Below are 20218 nucleotides of genomic sequence, written 5' to 3'. Positions count from 1 at the left end.
CATACATCATGCAGCCTCTCAAAAACTCCTCTGTATATTTGTGAGACAATAGAGAAAAAGTCAAATAATGTCTTTCAAATATATTATGAAAATGGTTTTGACCTCATGGATTCCCCTGAAAAAGTCTCAGGGTCCCTGGACTACACTTTGAGAATTGCTGCTCTAGGGAATATTGGTCTAAGAGTGAAATTGCTGAGTCATAGGGTTGCATATGAACATATGCAAATGTTCAGCTGTATAAGTTAATGCCAGATTGTTTTCCAAAATGGTTGTGACCATGAACACTTCCACCACTAGCATCTGAGAATTTGCATAGATTCATATTTTCCCCAACACTTGATGTTATCAGGCATTCTATTTTTACCCATCTAATGCATGTGAAATGGTATTTCATTGTGGTTTATCTGCGCCTGGTTTCTTCTCATTTTAATCCATCCTCCTCACACTGCTGGATTAATATTTCTGTGATGATATTTTGATCATGTCATGTTTGTTCCTCCTCAAAATGTTTCAAAGGCTTTTCCTTCCCTTTCTTGTTTTTTTCCTCAGAAGAACTAGGAACAAGTCTATCATTCCTCTATTCAAGGCTCTTTCACCAAAGGCTGCCTCAATCAGCTGAATCTTCTACATCGTTACTAGTACCATACATTCCAGGCAAATGGAAATACTTGCTGTTCTCAAATAGGAAATTTCCCCCTCCAAGTTTTTGCCCACAATATCCTTCTGCCTCGAATGCTCTCTCTATTCCATCTGCCTGCTGGAATCCAATCATCTCTGATGACATAGCTGAAATGCTGCTTCTCCCAAGAAGCCTGCCCACATCCTTCTCTCTTCTGAACCCCTGCCACACAGGCTTGTCTGTCTCTTACCCTTTTACTATGCCATCACGGATTCTAGTTAGGAGTGAATGTGTTTGCTGCCCGCGCTCTGACTTGAAGTCAGAGACCATGTACTTTTGTCTTTGTATTCTCCGCACCTCTAACATAAAATAGGTGCTAAAAATCTGTTTGCTGACAATACAAGGTGCTTTCTGTTAAGGTGTTTTTCTTTGTTTTTTGTTTTTGTTTTTTTTATGGCCAATCTATTAAATGAGGAAGCAGAGAGAAAGGGCTGTGGGAGCTCAGAAGAGGGAGGGGCCTAGGGTGGACGGGGAGGGCTTCCTGGAGCCAGCAGGACTTGGAGTGGGCTTGGGAAGATGGGGCTGTGGATGAGTGAAGTGGAGACACACTGGGCCTGGGGCCGGGGGGAGGAGAGATGTGGGCCTAAAGCACAAGGCTAAAGGATTTGGGGCAGATTGCAATGCACAGAAGCTGTGCATCTTGGAACCAGTTCTCACTGCTGTCTGTCTGGCAAGGGGATGGCCTGGATGGAGCCGAGACCTGGGGACAGCAGGAGATGAAATGTGGGCTCAACATCTAGGGTGCATTGCAGCTCTCACACCAGCTGCAAAGGACTGGATCCCCAGAGGCTCTGGTGGAGTATGGGGGTAACTCGGCCTTTAGAGGATAGCTGATCTGCGGGGTCCTTTCTGGGTCTGGGGAGTTTTGGAGTTTTCAGAGGTGATCAAGGTCAACCCATGGGTGTAGCTGCACTTTCTTCCCTGCTGCAGTCCTCCTCCATCTCTTGATCTTGGAGTTCCTTCGCTCCCTGGTTCCTTGGCAGCTCGCTTTCTCCCCCAGGGTATCCACACTACTCGGGGCATCAGGCAGCCTCTCTCCTCTGCCCTTGGTCTCCTCCCATGTTTACCCAGGTACAGAGGGGCTGTTTGCTGGGACTTGGGTTTGGTCATGGGCTGGAATAACTAGTCAGGGGCCTGCCTAGGTCCTGTTCCAGCTCAGTCACATGAAGGAGACTTCCCATAGCCCAGACCCGTTCTCAGCACTGGGTTTGGGGCCAAGTCTGCATTTAAAAATCAGTGTAACAAAGCCATTCCTTTTCTAGTTATTGTCTGGGTTCTTTCTTCATTCAGGGACTTGTAGGAGATAGATGGAGGCAGGGCAGGGTTTGGGCACAGTAATATCCAGTGGCACTTGGATTCACCCTGGTTTCTAATAGTGTCCCCTGACCCAGCAGGATAAACATGTCAGGTGCTTATCCAGGGGTCCCCAAATCTCTCTGAGGCCTTGGTCCCACTCTGCTGAGAAGAGATTTTGTATCATCATCATCAACACCACCATTACCACCACCATCATCGTCAAACAGCTTCTGCTTACAGAGCATACCTGTGTGGACCAGGCTTTGTGTCCTGTGTTAGGTACCTTATGTGCCATAGTTTACTGGATTTTTCTATAACTTTACAGAGCAGATATTATTACTCCTGGAGAGAGATAGGTCAGGAAATGGAGGCTCAGAGTGGGGAAGTGACTTTCCTAAAGTCACACACCTGCTGCCTTGTGGAGTAGAAGGTAGAAGCTAGTGCTCTCTCTTGGTGCAGGCCTGTTAGTGGCCAGAGCAGGGGGTCACTATCCCATGGCTCATGTGGTCCTGGGCTTTTTTTTTTTTTTTTTTTGCGGTACGCGGGCCTCTCACTGCTGTGGCTTCTCCCGTTGCGGAGCATAGGCTCCGGACACGCAGGCTTAGCGGCCATGGCTCATGGGCCCAGCCGCTCTGCGGCATGTGGGATCTTCCCGGACCCGGGCACGAACCCGTGTCCCCAGCATCGGCAGGTGGACTCTCAACCACTGCGCCACCAGGGAAGCCTGTGGTCCTGGGCTTTTTGAGAGATACTGAGGCAAAGGGCAGGTCCAGCACACAGGGCCAAAGTTTATAGATTTAGCTGGCTCATCCAGACCCTCAGCCACCACAAAACTACTTGCCCTCCCCTGTCTGCTTCCTTGAGTGGGCTTCTGGGGCCCACTGGATACTGAAGCAGGAAGGGAGGAAGTAGAGTCTGCAGGACCTGTGTGATCCAGGGCTCAGCACCTAGGTACCTGTGCCTCCGTTTCCTCTTCCAAAACTAACACCAGGACCAACTCTGCTGCTTTCTCAGGACTTTTGTGAGGAAGAAACAGTGCTAAACAACAATTCATTTGATGCCTATATGTCAAGTGTTATGCCAGGCTCTATACATTATCTCATTTAATCTTCACAGCAACCCTGAGCACTAGGTATTTTATTATCTCCATTTTACAGATGAAGAAACGGAGGCTTAGAGAGGCTGCATGACTTGCCCAAAATCTTTGATCTAGGAAGTAGTGGAGCTGGGGTTTGAACCCAGGTCTGTTTGGGCTGCTGTGAGTTTCGTAATAGTAATGGTGCAGCGTGTGATAACGTGGGGTGTGATTTCACATAAATATGTGCTCTGGGCAATACTGGTTTGCAATGAGCCAGGCTGTGTACAGGAGACAGACCAGGGTGGGTCAGACCAGCTGGGGATGTTTCATTTGCCAAAAGGTATGACAGAGAAGAGTAAAGAAGAGTGGGTTCTCAAGAGGGATGTTGGGTGGTGGCAGAGGCAATGCACAGCCAATAGCCATTGGGCACTTGCTTCATCCCAGGCTCTGGGACAACCTTTGAGGTCCCAACAATGGAGCTGACTTGGTCTCACCCTCAGGGCGCTCAACTGGGGGAACATACATCCCAACAGACACCAGTAGTGTACTGTGTTCTATCAGGATGCAGAGGTTGCATTCCAAAGAAATCTTGTGTTATAAAAAATGGAATTACAGAGACAATTGCTTCAATGGGGAGAAAGAGGTTAAGGCCTAGGTAGTTTCAGACTCGCCATAACAAAGTTATTTTTCCTTCAGAAACGTCAATAATAAAGGTGCTTTTACAGCTATAAGTGTATGGCTGTTAAACCTGAACATCACCAAGCAAATCCAGCCTTAGAAATTCCCCATGCTTTTGCTTAAGAGGAACAGCCTTTCTTTTTCTGACACCCCAGCACTGTCCTAGGGCAAATTTCTCTCTCTTTCCTTTACCTTGACCATCCACTGCTGGAGCAACAAAGGGCCAAGCCCCTCTAAGGAAGCATCCTAGAGACATCAGGGCACTGCCATCCCCCCCCCACCTCCTCCACTAGTTCCCCTGTAGCAGATTCTTCCTCTCCACTGTGTTATAACGAACCGTGATCTGCTCAGTGTAAATTGTGCTCTCTAATTAAAGGATCACATTATATTTAATTTGCATTTTAAAAATCTCACCATAGGAGACATTCTTACCCGGTGTAAGAATAGTGATGGGGCTATGTAGAGGCAGTGTCATGTCACCATTAAGAGTAGGGCCTCTGGAGCCAGTCTTTGTGAGTTGAAATCCTAACTTTGCCACTTACGAGCTGTGTGACCTTGGGCAAGTCACTTAGTTCTCCGTGCTTCATCTCTGAAATGGGGAGAATCGTTGCTTCCACTTCATGTGGTCACGAGGATTCAAAGAGATAATGATTGTGAAGCCTTAGCACAGAGCCTCGCACATAGTGAGTGCCCAATAAATGTTAGCTAGTTCATAGTGCAGAGAGTGGGGGGTCCACTGAACCCGGGTGTGGGGCATCGGGGGTGAGGGAAGTCCCTGTGGAGGAGGGGAGTCTGGAGCTAGACTTGAAGGGTGAATGGGATTGGACAGGAGGATGAGGCAGAGGGAACAGAAAGACACAGCAAGGCTCTTCTGAGGCCCCCAAACAAGTCTGGAATGATCGAGGCCATGGTTTCTGCCTAACACCAGCTGCGGTAACAGACAAAACTCTAAAAAGTCAATGGCAAGAGGGAGGAGATATGGGGATGTATGTATACGTATAGCTGATTCACTTTGTTATGCAGCAGAAACTAACACACCATTGTAAAGCAATTATACTCCAGTAAAGATGCTAAAAAAAAAAGTAAATGGCTTAACATAATAGGTATTAATTTCTTTCTCACATAAAGTTCAGTCAGTGACAGTGGGGGAGTAGGGGTACTCTGAGCCTCACCATTATTAATCCAGGCTAACAACTTTCCCTGAGGCTCTACAATCTTCCCTGTGGCTTCCAAGGTCACCCTGGGCATTTACCTGCAGCTGGCAGATGGGGGAAAAGTGTGTAGAGGATCATACAGGAAGTTTTTATGGGCCAAGCTTGGAAGTGGCACACATCACTTCCTCTTACATTTCATTGGCTAGAACTTAACACACGGACACATCTAGCTGCAAGGGAGTTTGGGTAATATAGTCTAGATGTGTTCCCAGAAGGAAGGCAAAATGGATTTAGTGACTAGCTATCTGGTCTCTGCCCCAGGTTCTGGGTGTTAAGGGGTGACCCCACCCAGATGAGCAGGGGTCAATGGTGAGGACTTAGGTGAGGAGCCAGTGAGATGGATCTTGAGTTGAAGACAGTGGGGAGCCATTGGAGGGAGGTCATCAGGGCAGCAATGTGGTCAGAAAGTGCCAGAGGATTACTTGGCTCACTCCACTGCAACGTGGAAGGATGTGGGAGGCTGAGGAGGACAGGGTCAATGTAGAAGACCAGTTAGGGGCTGTTGCAGGGATCTAGGCAGGAGTCGATGAAGCCAGCACTCAGCCGTGGCCAAGGGGATGGGAAGGAGGGGTGGCTTTGCAAGAGTTCACCAGGCAATTGTTACTTAGAAGACACCTGTTATTCTATGATCCTAGTGCTCAGAGCTATGGAGACTATAAGGGAAATGAACCAGGCCTTATCTGTTGGGAACCTATACTCTATTTACAGACACAAAACTGACAAAGATGTCTTCTAAGCGTCAAAACTTTGGTGTAAGATGACTTGAACAGTCATCTGCTTCTTCCTTCTCTGCTCACTGTTGCTCTCTCTCTCCCTTTCCATCTTTCATCTTTGCTTCCCTCTGCTTCTGACTTCATTCTCTCAAACAGGTTGTCCCCACCAGGCTAGAACCACAGCTGAAGCCAGGTGCAGGCTTATATTCACACATCCTAGCAACAATGAGGTACATGTCTGATTACGGCTTAGAGCAGTGGTTCTCACACTTACTGTGCGTCAGAATCACCTAGAAGGCTTGTTAAAACACAAACTGCTAGGTCCCAGAATTTCTGATTCAGTAGGTGTATTAGTTAGCTAGGGCTGCGATAAGAAAGTACCACAGACTGGGGTAGCTTAAACAACAGAAATTTAACACTTCTGGAGGCTAGAAGTGTGAGATCAAGGTGTTGACAGGGTTGGTTTCTTCTGAAGGGCTATCTCCTTTGTTCATAGATGGCCATCTTCTTCTGGTGTCCTCACGTGGTCCTCCCCCTGTGTGTGTCTGTGTCCTAATTTCCTCTTCTTATAAGGACACCAGGCATGTCAGATCTGGGTCCACTCTAATGACTTCACTTAACGTCAATTACCTCTTGAAAGACCCATCTCCAAATATAGTCACTTTCTAAATACTGAAGAGTTAGGACTTCAACATGTGAAATTGAGGGGGACACAATTCAACCCATAACAGTAGGCCTGGGGTGAGGCCCTAGAATGTGCATTTCTAACAAGTTCCCAGGTGATGTCAGTCCGGGGACCACACTTGGAGAACCACTGGCTTGGAGTGGTTACCCCTCTTTCTGGTATATATGCACCTGAACAGGAGCAGACTTGGGCTCAAAGAATTATAATATTAATTGGGGGGAATGCCTAACATTTTTTTTTTTTTTTTTCCTTCAATTTGAATTTATTATTTTATTTTATTGAAGTATAGTTGATTTACAATGTTGTGTTAATTTCTGCTATACAACAAAGTGCTTCAGTTATACATGTATATACATTCTTTTTTTTAATAGGGCAATTTATTTTTATTTATTTATTTTTTATACATTCTATTTAAAATATTCTTTTCCATTATGGTTTATCATAGGATACTGAATATAGTTCCCTGTGCTCTACAGTAGTAGGAACGCTGAACATTTGTAATTAGCAAATGGGGGAGAGGGTTTGGAGAGGAGGAAATTTCTGGCATTTCCAAAATTACATGGTTCTGATATTATGACCTTTTAGCAGCATGTGGCAGGAGAAAGAGCTCAGGTTTTCACATTGGAGACAGCATGGATCCAATCCTGGCTCTGTCCTTCCTGAGCTAATTTTTAGCATGTCACATAATCACTCTGAGTTTCAAATTTCTCATCTATAAAATGGGAGTGAAAATAATACCTACAGGGTAGTTTGAGTTAAATGTAATAGTTTATGTAAAGGGCCTGGCACTTAGTACATGGCAGCTATCACTGTTGTGTTTTATTTATCCATTTGCTCACCCAATATGTGGCTAGGAGTCAGAAGACATGATGTCTAGTCCCAGCCCTGGAACCTAGCTGTGTGACCTTGGGCCCCACTTAACCTCTTTGAGCCTCAGGGTTTTTATCTGTCAAACAGTAAAGGATGCTTCCTCTTACCACTCCCAATCATCCAATCATGGTTGTTTGTTTTGAATAAATGTATTTATTTATTTATGGCTGTATTGGGTCTTCGTTGCTGCATGCGGGCTTTTCTCTAGTTGCGGTGAGCGGGGCCTACTCTTCGTTACGGTGCGCGGGCTTCTCATTGCAGTGGCTTCTCTTCTTGCAGAGCATGGGCTCTAGGCACATGGGCTTCAGTAGGCTCAGTAGTTGCAGCACGCAGGCTCAGTAGTTGTGGCACGTAGGCTCTAGAGTGCACGCTTAGTAGTTGTGCACGGGCTTAGTTGCTCCACGGCATGTGAACCTGTGTCCCCTGCATTGGCAGGCAGATTCCTAACCACTGCGCCACCAGGGAAGTCCCCATGGTTGTTTTGAAGACCAAATAGGATAATGTGAAAATGGAAAATTGACTATACTGTGCTATACAATGGAAAGCACTCATATAATTTTTTTTTTTTTTTGGTAATAGTCACCAGTAGGAGTAACTGCCTGATTCATAGCAATTCCTTTTTCTAGGAATAGTGTCTGTACTATGTAATCCCACCCACCTGGTCAGAGGTGCATCCCTAACTCAGCTGGGCCAGTTGGAGGGCTTCTCTGGGATTTTTCAAACTGGAATGAAAGGAGGGGAATCTTAGGTTCTTTGTGAGAGTGGGAGTTGTTTGATGTGAGGCTTGGGAGGTGTATGTTGTCACATTTCATGCCAGATGGGGGAAAGCGTGCCTTTCTTGGATGGAATGAAGCTGATATGCAGAGAGAGGACGAGATGGGTGACAGAGAGACACGGCAGCGTTTGAGGCCCTGACTCCTGTGGTTCCTGAGGCCCAACTACACCTCAGTCATAAGGGATACCCTGTATCCTTCCCTCTTTTATCTTGGCAAATTTCAACTGGGTTTCCAACACTTGTAACCCTGACAAATATTTTCTTTACTGAACAAGTATTTATTAAACACCTATGCTATGTTAGCCACTGAGCTAGTTGCTAGTCAAATGGTGTAAAAGATTGGTAAGGCCGTTTCACTACCCCCAAGCCCGTTCTGCCTGCCTTCTCTTTACCCCTTAGCAGGAAACTGCAGAGTCCACCTCCATCCCCTGCTTAGCCAGACCTCTGGGCAAAATCACAGAATCATAGAATCTTAGTCTCTTAGAGCTAAAGAATAATTAAACCTGAATTCTCACAGACTTTAGGGAAAACACTTGTTTTCCCTAAAGCCCTCCCAACTCATACCATGGGGGTGACTCTTCCACACTCCTCACTGGGATTTGGGATGGAGGTGGGAGTCAATGGATATTTCAAAGGGGTCCTCTCGCTTTTAGCCACCACTGCAAATTGGAATCAGTTTCAGCATTTATTTAAAAATAGAGTCCTGGGTCCCTGCTCAAACCATTCAAATCAGAATCTTTAGGGGCAGGACCTGGGGATCAGTACTTTCAAGAACTTCAGAAGTATATCTCATGCAGTCAATCCCTAGGCCTCTGTGGTGGAGACCCATGTGTTCCTTCCTCTCCTCTTCTAAAGACAAGAGAAACTGGATGAGGGACCAAGGCATAAGACTCACAGGGGCAAGAGAAGGGCTCAGCTTGGGGGTAAATTGACTTGGGGGCAAATTGCTTCCTCTCTTTTAGCTTTGTTTCCTCATCTGTCAATCAGGATTGATGATAACTTCGGCCTATAGGGTTGTTATGAAGAATTTATTCCCTTCTCCAGTGGTTAGGCCTCTGCCCACATAGGAGAGTGAAGCCTCTAGGAGGGCAGGGCTTCAAACATTTCCCTTGTTCCCCCAAAGGATGAAGATGCAAATGGTGTCCTGTGGATGCTTGCTGACGGGCCCTCCCCTCCTCTCCATCTCCAGAGCCATCAGGTGGGGCCTCATTCTCTGCCCCCTGGGCTGTGGCCCAGCCTCCTTCTGGGTTTTGCCTGTCCTTCCCAGAGCTCACGCAGGGAGGAAGCCTGGTTCTTCCCAATGGCTCCTTCTAAAAACTCCACGCGATTGCCCAGGCACTCTGTCTGGGCCAACCACTTGCATCTGGGCCTCTATTGCTCAGGAGTTCTGGGTCAGTCCTCAGTGGGGCTAGCTGGGGTTTCCTCTTGGATTCTTCCTGTCTTTAATCTCAGTCCTCCAAAAGGGCTAGTGATGGATGACACAGCCTCTGGCTTGGATCTCAACTCCAGAGTTTCTTGAAGCCTGCTTTGTAAGAGAGTGAGCTGAGAGGAGACACTTGGAATCTTGGGGTCAAATTCCTAGCAAGTTGTCTCTCTTTTTGGGGGTGCTCAGTTTCCTTGGGTGTCAAATGGGGGGATGCCAGGGCTTGTCGTGTAGGATTCTGTGAAGGTTAGAGATACTGTAGACATGGTGCCTGGAAAAGAGAAGTTGCTCAGTGAATGGTAGCAAATATTATTGCTTGGGTATATGGGCCTCTCTCACTAAGCTGGGAGCTCTTTGAGGGCAGGGACTGTGCTTTTGTGTACTATAATAGTTCCAGTCTACTGAGCATTTCCTATGAACTGGGCAGAACTTACATGGGGTAAACAATTATATTTACTTCATGGGGTTGTGTGTAGATTAAATGAGGAGGTTTGTCCCCATTTTACACAGTTGAAGAAACAGGCTCAACTAGATTAACTTTCTTTGTTTGCAGCTTTGTGCATTTCTGTCCATACACAGGGCCTCACACAGGGCAGACACGTGAATGACTGTGAAATTGTAGTACTTGGAATAGTGGTGACTTGGCCCTGCTCACAGGGTGTGTGGGAGAGGCCCAGGCTTCCCAGCCCCTTTCCTTCCCTTTCCTGGCCTCCCTGGCAGGAAGAGAGGCTGTGCGTCTGTTGCTGGCCTGGCAGCAAGGGCCTAAAAATTCTGGGGGCCAAGTTCAGGGGAGGGGAAGCCCATCAGAGGTCCCGTTCTTGGTGGAGGGACATTCCAAAGAGCCAAAGAGCAATCTGGGAGGGCTTGAGTCAGGTTCAAGTGGAGGTTGGGGAGGGGTTGGAGGTGGAAATGTGCAAAATCCTGCTCTGCTCTGAGTAGCAGAGTTTTCTGTTGGTGGCAGCAGTGGGCAGAGGGGCCCAGCGCTCCCTTGCTTCCTTGCGGTTGTTCCTCTTGTTGTTCTATTCCCCTTAGATCTCTCGCTACACCTGTCTCATTTTCATATGGGGCCATGAGGCCCACAGAGGGTGAGGGTGAGGCCCATCCTGTGCCTGCGGCAGAGCCAGGTATGTAGACTGAGCACTGGGCTTGGGGCCAGACAGGTTGGGATCCTTTCTACCACTGGCAGCACAGTGACCTTGGACAAGTTACTTTAATCTCTCTGTGCCTCATTTTTAAGATGGGGATATTAATAATCTTCACCCCATAGGGTTGACATGAGGATTAAATGAGGAAATGAATGCACCTTGTCTAGCACAGTGCCTGGCAAGAGCAGATGTTCAGAAATGTGGGTTCATTTGTTTCTTTGATCTTTGGATCCTACCTTTTTTTCCAGCTGCCCCAACTCCCTTTCCACTCACCTTTTCTTGTTCCTTGGGCTCTTCATACCATGGTGTCAGCTTGTGGCTCTGCTGCATAGTTCTTTTCAGAAGCGAGTAAGGGGAGAGTTCAGTGGGCAGCTCAGAACCTCAGGAGTCAAGCCACAGAAAATCTGTCTCAAAGGAGGCAGTGAGCTGACCCACGAGAGTGACCTGCTGGTTTCTGGCTTCACTGAGAGTATGCAAGGGCTGTGGGAAGAAAGCTGAATGTGGAGCCAGAAGACTGGGGTTCAAATCCCAGCTCTGCCTCTGAGTGGCTGTGTGACTCTGGGCCAGTCCCTTCCCCTCAGTTTCCCCATCTGACCATAAGGGTCAGGCCAGAGGAAGTTCTGATACTCTGAAATTCCAATTTTATTCTAATTATATGTTTCGGGGAGGATAAGTGGGCCCTGGATGTGATATGATGAATGAGTATTATTATTTTATTTATTTTTGTTTGCGGTACGTGGGCCTCTCACCGTTGTGGCCTCTCCCCCATGAATGGATGAATATTATTAATGAGAAGTGCAGATAAGTCCCGGACCGGGACATGAACCCATGTCCCCTGCATTGGCAGGCGGACTCTCAACCACTGCGCCACCGGGGAAGTCCTGAGCCAGTATTTATTGAACACACATCACGTACCTATCATTTTGCTGGTGCTGTGGTGGACAACAGCCCCACCCTCAATGTGTAGAAGCACCTCCACATCCACAGGCTCCCCTCCACCCTGTGCCAGTCCCATGCAGCAGCTGCCCCAGAGGAGAAGTGGGTGCAGCATCCCTCTTCCACCCTCTGCATCCAGATAAACACCATATGTGGTCCAGTCATTCTCCTGCTGTCGTTCACCCTGTTCCTTCTCCTGCTGCACTAGTCCAGACCATCACTCCATGTCAGGGAGCCCATATTAGCCTCCTACCTGCAGATGCAATCCAGGTTCCACATATCAACCAGAGCGACCCTTTTAAAACATAAACCTACTTTGTTATAAAGCAGAAACTAACACACCATTGTAAAGCAATTATACCCCAATAAAGATGTTATATATATATTTAAAAAACCCCATAAACCAGGGCTTCCCTGGTGGCGCAGTGGTTGAGGGTCCGCCTGCCGATGCAGGGGACACGGGTTCGTGCTCCGGTCTGGGAGGATCCCACATGCCGCGAAGCGGCTGGGCCCGTGAGCCATGGCTGCTGAGCCTGCGCGTCCGGAGCCTGTGCTCCGCAACGGGAGAGGCCACAACAATGAGAAGCCCGCGTATCGCAAAACAAACAAACAGATAAACAAACAAACAAAAAAAACCCATAAACTATGCCATTGCCCTGCTCAAGATTCAATGGGTTTCTTTTGCCCTCAGCAGAAAAACATGGCCCTTTGTAATGGCTCAGCAGGGCTCCCCATGCCTGGCCCTGCCCGCTCCAGCTTCATTGAGCATGAGGCTTTCAGACCAAACCTCACCTGGTGGTTCAGGATGGGCTGTTTCAAGACTCCATGGCTTTGCTGGGCACCCTCCCTCTGCTGGCTTTCACCCTTCCTGCCAGTACATACTCCATTTTGACTATCACCTTCTCTGTGAAGACATTCCTGAGTTTCCCTCAGCAGAGCTTTCTCCTCTTATCAGCTGTAGAGATAGCACTGGAGAAGGGAAGTGATCGTCAAAGGTCACAAATGAACTGTGACACAGGCCCTCTATATCAGTCTGCTAGGGCTGCCACAGAACACACAGACTGGGTGGCTTAAACAACAGATATTTATTTTCACACAGTTCTGGAGGCTGCAAGCCCAAGGTCAATGTGCTGGCAAGGTTGGTTTCTGATGCGGCCTCTTTTCCTGGCTTGTAGGTGGCCACGTTCTTGCTGTGCCCTCACATGGCCTTCTCACTCCTGTGTGTCCTGTGGAGCCAAAGGGTGCAAGATGGGGTGTTTAGAGGAGAGACGGAAGACCGGGATGGTCAGGGACCAGAAGAGTAGGGTTTTAGTGGCCTAGAGTGAAGGCAAGGAGGGAGAGCAACCTGGGCAAGGTTGTGGGGGCTGGACTAAGTGTGAATATGCTGGGCAATGGAGGGGAGTGGGTAAGGAGGGGGATGGTGACCTCAACCTGCCTTGACCTTGGGAGGGAGCAAAGGGCAGTTCTCTTTGTTTGTAGAGCAGGTAGTAACTAAAGGCTGTCATCCGCTGTGAGAGCTGAGCTCTCCCATCTAGGCTTCATGCCACTCTTCAGTCCTTCATTATAGGGATGCACACCCCCATTTCTGGGAAGTGGTGAAACCATTTGCCTAGTTTAATAGTCTGGCGAGCAGCAGAGTCAGGACTTGGAATCAGGGGTCCCCATCCCCAGTCTGGGTGGGGCCTTTTCTCTGCTCAGGGTCAGGAGTGGCGTAAGGCAAGTGAGGTGCTTAGGGTGCCAAATTTAGGGAGGCACTTGAAAAATCCTGAGGGTGAGTGCCTCTTTTCTTGTCTCACCCTTGTTCTAGCCCAGTCTGGCCTCCTCCTTGGTGGTGACCCCTTTCTTCTATCTAACCTGGGCAGAGATGGCAGGCTGCAAGGACCTGAAGCTGTACCTGGCTTTGCTCCTAACCAAGTGGGAAGCATTAAGTTAATGGCTCTACAGGTGAAATCAATCCAGTTAGAATTATTGCCTTCTCCTTCCCCCTGCCCACTTTAGGAGTTAGCCATGCAGCATTATCTGTTCTCACTCATCTCCTCACTTCATGTGTCCCCTAGGTCCACTTTCAACCACTGGGTGCCTGGCACAGAACTGGGCTGGAGCTGGTAGAAAGGAGCAGGAGCCTCTCCTCGCTCTGCTCTATGGCCTAGGCCAGCTGTTGTCAGAGGCCAGGACGATCTCAGGACTCATAGCTGGAGCACTGAATTCAAGTCCTAGCTCTGCCACCTCCTGTGTGACCTGGGCAAGTCTCTAGGCTTCTCTGAGTCTCCTTGTCTCTTCTGGGAAATGGGTAAAATAATTTTTGCCCTCCCACCTTCCAGGCCACAAAGAGAGGTTAATGTGAAAATTCTTTAAAAGTTGAACAGGAGTGAGGTAAATTGGAAATAGCAATTGGTAGCACTTTTATAGTACTTACTGTGTGCAGCTGTAACTCTATACTGTATATACTACCACTACCACCATCATCATCCCCATTTGGAAGATGAAGGAAACCAAGGCTCCAGGAGTTAAGTAGCTTGCCTGAGGGCACACCACTAATAAATGGTAGAGCTAGGCTCAAACCCTGGCAATCCAGCTCTACATCTGTGCTCTTAACCACAATGCTATTGTTTTCTTCTGGGACCTTTCCCACTTATGCTTAAATGTTAGTTAAGAATGATCAGCCTAGGGGCTTCCCTGGTGGCGCAGTGGTTGAGAGTCCGCCTGCCGATGCAGGGGACACGGGTTCGTGCCCCGGTCTGGGAAGATCCCACGTGCCGCGGAGCGGCTGGGCCCGTGAGGCCATGGCCGCTGAGCCTGCGCGTCCGGAGCCTGTGCTCCGCAAAGGGAGAGGCCACAGCAGTGAGAGGCCAGCGTACAGCAAAAAAAAAAAAAAAAAAGAATGATCAGCCTAGGGACTTTAAGTATGTTTTTTTTATTTGATCTTCCTGAGATGATGGAAATTACTTACCCATTTTGCAGATGAGAAAACTAAGACTTAAAGAGGGGCACGTGGCTAGTGAGTGGAGAGTCAGGATTTAAACCTAGGTCTATCTGTTCTAAAATAATAACAGTGGTAATGACAATATGATAATATCAATATTAGTAACAGTTACCAGCTAGACACTGCTGTCAGGGTCAAGATAACCTACATTCCCATCTTGGCCCTGCCTCTGATCTATGTGTGTCCTTTTGCAAGGCCCTCCCCTCTTGGGATCTCACGTTGCAGTCTCTGGTTCTCAGGTCCCTCCCCTGGCAGGTGGTAATTCACCAGTGTTGGCAGTCTGAGGGCAGCTGATTCCCTCAGATGGAGGCATTTGTTATCTGTACATTGGAAATATTTATGTGTCTCAACCCACTTAGTGAACAAGCATGATAATGATGATGATAATAATAATAAAAGTCATCCTGGAAAGGGAATTGCTGTTAGAAACAATTATTTAGACAAAACACCTTTGTTTCCAGCTCTTGCTGCTTGCTGGAATGGTGGGCCACTTGTTTTGGTGACAGACGCCTTTTGACTGGGATTTTGGAGCGTGAGAAGCTGCGTGGGGTAGGGGTGGGGCTGGAGCTGGCCCACTCTCAGAGGGCCTCTATGGGGATTCTCAAGCTCTCCTGGAGGTGGGGAACTCTCCGCCCACCCTATAACCATGGGGGCCCCAGACTTCTGGGGGAAGGTTACACCCTCTGTCCTGATGTTACCCTATATACTTGGACTCAGAACTGTGGTCCTGAGATCACAGTGACTTGCCCAGAGTCACTCAGAAAGATGGTGGCAGAGCCAGAACTAGAATCCGCATCTCCTTGTTCCTTCTGTGGTGGCATGTGGGCTTCTGAACTCACCTGACTCTAGTATCTGTCTACCTGCCCTTGTACAAGGCTTGTCAGGAATTACTAACCCTTTGTGTCCTGCCACTGACCCAAAGATTACTCTCCCCCTCTGGCCTGGATGGATACTAGGGGGGGCTAGTGCTTTATGTGGCCTAGCAGAACAAGCATTCAGGGGCATGCAGGGTAAGAGGGGCTTGAGTCACATATAATGCTTCTGGTCTTGGTTGTGTGACTTCCTTGCTTGTATGTGGTTAGTGGATACCTCCATTCACCAGCACGCTTTGATCTCAGATTCCTCATTTATAAAATTGAGCAGTAATCTTTCTCCATACCCCATTCACAAGGGTGCTGTGAGGATCAGCTACTTATAAACTAAAGAGTGATATAAAAATATTATTAATAACAATGGCCAACATTTACCAAGCACTTTCTATGTGTGTGTTAGTTGAGGTATTAACGCTTGCTGCTGGAACGTACAACCTTCAAATCTCAGTGGATTAAACAATAAAGGTTTATTTCTTGCCCTTCAGAGTCAGAGGTTGGCCAGATGGCTCTTGGGAGCAGCTCTTTTCTAACTTTATTTTCCTGGAGTCTTTCCCTTTTAGCCTCACTGACAAGGGTGAGAGAAGCACGGAAGGTGCATGGTGGATTTAGGGCCAAGCCTGGAGGTGGTACACCTCACTTTTGTCCACATTCCATTGGCCAGAATTCAGTCCCATGGTTCCTTGTGGGAACTGGGAAATGAAATGAAGCTGTGTGTCCAAGAAGAAAATAAACCTATTTGGTGGACCCATGGCACTTTCTTAGCAACAGTGTGCCATGTACCTTATTAATGCTTATAACAATCCTCTAAATGGTTTTATTATCCTTTTTTTTTTCCAGATGAGGAAATAGAGACTCAGAGAAGTCAAATGACTTATTGAGGATGCCAAAGTAATGGGAGGGTGGTGATCTGAATTCAGTCTATCTGGCTGCACAGTCCCTGCAATTTTACTTTTTTCTAGAGAGAACTTCCAGCTGCAGGTGGATCCGTTTAATTGTGTTATTTATTGAGTGCCCACACTGCTGAGCTCTGTGCTATCTCCTGTAAAATGTCATAATCACTCTTTTTCCTCTTCCACATGGCTAGACTACTATTTCTCCAGAAATTCTAATGCTGTCTAGTTTTTAAGGTTCAGCTTCAGACTGTTCCCTTCAGGAAGTTTCCCCAGATTACCCCCAGGAATCACTCTTTTCTGAAGCTCTCTTGTGCTAGCCTCAAGTCCAGGAAATAGTGTGTAGGAGAGAGTGAGGTGCGAAGTGGATCCTTTCTTCCTCAGGAATTGACAACTAGAGTTTACAGCTTAGAAAAAAGACACCAAGTCTCTACATTTTAAAGAGACTGACCAGGAGTCAGGATGACCACTGCTGGCTGAGAGTCTCCTGGTTTAGAAAATCAGTCCTACTCTGACCTCTTCTCTCTAGAAGGGGAGGATTGAGAGGGGGAAAAGCTGTTACTTTCCCATCCCGATGCCCTGGAGGAGACAAAGGATTTTCCCTCCCTGAGACACGGCCCTAAGGAAAGGATAGACTGACTTTTTGCTTCTCCATGTAACTAGCTGGCCTGGCTCTGGTACAGTAGTGGAAGAGCAAGGGAGAGACAGGTGGTGGTTTGGTCTAACAAAAGGGGCAAGGACAGCCCCCCTGCCCCATTCAGTTCTCAGATATGCTCACAGGCCTCTGAGTGGGAGCCACATAGACTAGATGAGATTAAGGGTCTCATACAGTGAGGGGTATCAGGGAACTGAGTTGTGGGACAGGATGTGAGGGTGTTAACCAGTGATGAGGCGAATCTCAGTGGGGATCACCAGTGCATAAGGAAGCTGCTCGGGGAGGACCCACACCACTGAGTGTATGAGAGCCTCCCCACCACCCACAGGGATCCCAGAGGCAACATACCAGGTCAGTGGCTAAGGCATAGTTAGGAGAGGACTCCCTCACTGTGAGCTGTCACCCTAGGAGTCCACTACCTCTTCCTGCCCTCCTTGCACCCCAATATCAGAGCAGTAGAAGAGGGAGGGGAGGTGAGTGAGAGCAGACCCTGCCCCTCCCACTCCCAGTTAGAGTCAGATACTTGATCTGGGTTAGGGATGGTAGGGGCGGCAGGCGGGGAACGACAGGGGTTGGGTAGGAAGGGATTTGAACCCAACATAAGAATAAAAATAAATAAATAAATAGGATTGAGTGCTAAAGAACCCAGATGAGACTGTTCTCATAACTGAAAGTGGCTGAAAAGTTGTGGCCTCAGATTGAGAGCTTGTTAAGGCAGCCTGCTACCCAGCGGGAAAAAGGAGGGTTCATCCAAGCACAGTTGGTAGCAGTTATTGGAAAAAATAAAACTATTCCAGGTTTATACCCCAATGAAGTGAAACTCCACAGTAAATCTGTTTCATACTCATCCATTTAGCTACGATTTGCTGAGCTTCTAGTCTTTGCCAGACAGTGCTCTTGGCACTGTGATTCCAAGGTGAGGAGACAGACAAGTAAAAAAGGAACTGTTCAGTGTGATAAATGCTATGAGATAGGATGGTAGAGTGCAGTGGGGCATGGAGGAGAGAGGGGAGGGGAGGGGTTGGGACGATTTTCTGGTGTCTTGAAGAATGTACGGGAGTTGACTAGGCAGCTGCATTGGGGAAGGATCTCTGTGGACAAAGGCACGAAAGCATGAAATAATGCGGCACATTAGGGGGAACTGTGAGGAGTGTGTTGCAATGCATAACAAGTGTTCATTATTACCATTTTGCTTCTTATTTTCTTTTTGTTTCCTTTGCCCAACTGGACTGTCAGTTCCTTCAAGGAAAGGCAATGTCAAATCTCAATTTTATCTCCTTACTACAAATAGCATAGGTGTGCAAATGTAACACTGAGCTGTTTTTCACTGGAGGTAATCCAGCAGAAGTTGCATGATTCTCAGGACTTATGGAATCCTGCAGTGGGAGGGAGGTAGATGGGTCTGTTTGTGGCTTAGGGCAAGTCAGCCCTGTCTAGGACTTGGATTCCCCCTTCGTACGTAAGAAAGTTGATCAGACGATCTCTAGAGTTAGTATGAAAATAGCCTGAATTTAGAAATTGGGAGATGAAAGCCATGGATTGGAAATCAGGAGACTTGGTCCATATTTTCAGCTCTGCCATTCGCTAAGTATATGACCTGCCCTTCCCCCTCCAGGCCTCAGTTTCCTTATTTGTAAAATGCAGGAGTAACACACTATAAAATCTTACCTGGGCTTCCCTGGTGGTGCAGTGGTTGAGAATCCGCCTGCCGATGCAGGGGACATGGGTTCGTGCCCCGGTCCGGGAAGATCCCACATGCTGCGGAGCGGCTGGGCCCGTGAGCCATGGCCGCTGAGCCTGCGCGTCTGGAGCCTGTGCTCAGCAATGGGAGAGGCCACAACAGTGAGAGGCCCGCGTACCGCAAAAAAAAAAAAAAAAAATCTAAAAGTCTTACCTTCTATGTCTTCCTGACTGAATTCAGTTGACCTTGTCCTGGCCTGGTGTCCTTGCTCAGGAAGGCCTCACTTTTCTCAATATTCTTCAGACACATTTTCAAACTCTGTGGGGTAAGGGAGGGCAATTAGGGCCAGAAGAGGGTATCTGAGTGAGGCAATGAATATTTATAATAGACTCTCCCACCAGAGGACACATTAAGTCTTGCAGCATAACAAAACTGAATTACCATGAAATAAACTTTCTTAATTAAAGCAATTAAATTTCTTCCCAGTATGTAATTTAGAAACTCTGATAAACCCTGGTTGAAAAGGTTTGTTTTAGCCTTAAGCTGGCTGAGAAAGCAGGAACATCTGGTTGGTGGTGGAAAGGCCTGTTTAGGCTCCAGGCCATGAGGGCAGTGCCATGGAGCTATCCACGGTGCTGAAACAGCCGCTGCCTCACGGCCTCGATAAAGAGCATAAGCAGGCCAGGGCCCAGTAGTGCTTAGGAGGTGCGCTTTTTGAGGACAGCATCTTCCACTCTAGGCATGGTGCATTTTCCTATTCTTATGCTTGACAGCAGCCACTCAGTGTTCTTCCCACTCCCACAGATCCTCCAGAGTTTGAAAAGATGTTGTGAATTTTCTTATGTTTATGGAATCTTAGACTCTCAAATCTGGGAGGCATGGACTGGCCCAAATTCCTCGTTATACATAAAGGAAATTGGTCTTCAAAGAGTTAAAATGACTTGACCCAAGGTTACACAACTTCTAAGTGACAGAACTGAGATTCAAGCCCAAGCCTCTGACACTAAACTCAGTGCTTCCTCCACTATGATGTTCCTGTAGTCAGAGAGGCCTTTGAGGGCAGGGGCCATGTCTATTCACTGATCTTAGTGTCTGGAAAACTTTTTGAACAAATGAATACATGCATGTTATTTCTATTCCTCCCTAGTCAAATACATTCAATAGCAACCATACCATAATACCAATTACACTAACATAATTCTTTATATTTGTAAGGTTATTATGGCTAACAAAGTGCTTTTTTATCTGTTATCTACTTTGATTATCACAATAATTCTGGAGGCAATAATATTAGTTCTATTTTATAACTAAGGAAACTGAGGCTCATAGGTCTAGTGGCTTATTCAAGGTCACACAGAGAGTCAGTGAAGAAGCTGGGAGTTGGATCCAACTCTCCTGACTCCTAGTCATGAACCCAGGGCTGCACTTAGCACATCGGGGAGCAAAAACTGAAGGGTGGTACATGGATGCTCCTTGAAAACTATTAAACAATCCAATCGTGGAGATAATCTACACCATCTGATGTGTGGAAACAAGGTACAGGTACTCAAGAAACAGGTAATGGATGAGGCGGTACAGCCAAGGGCTGGTGAGTAGCGTAGAGAATGACTGCTCCAGCATTTCAGGAGAGGAAGTGTCTCCAAAG

This window comes from Neophocaena asiaeorientalis, unplaced genomic scaffold (assembly GCF_003031525.2).
Source record: "Neophocaena asiaeorientalis asiaeorientalis breed wild unplaced genomic scaffold, Neophocaena_asiaeorientalis_V1.1 scaffold138, whole genome shotgun sequence".
Lineage (NCBI taxonomy): Eukaryota > Metazoa > Chordata > Mammalia > Artiodactyla > Phocoenidae > Neophocaena > Neophocaena asiaeorientalis.
Note: the sequence above shows the minus strand (reverse complement) of the source record.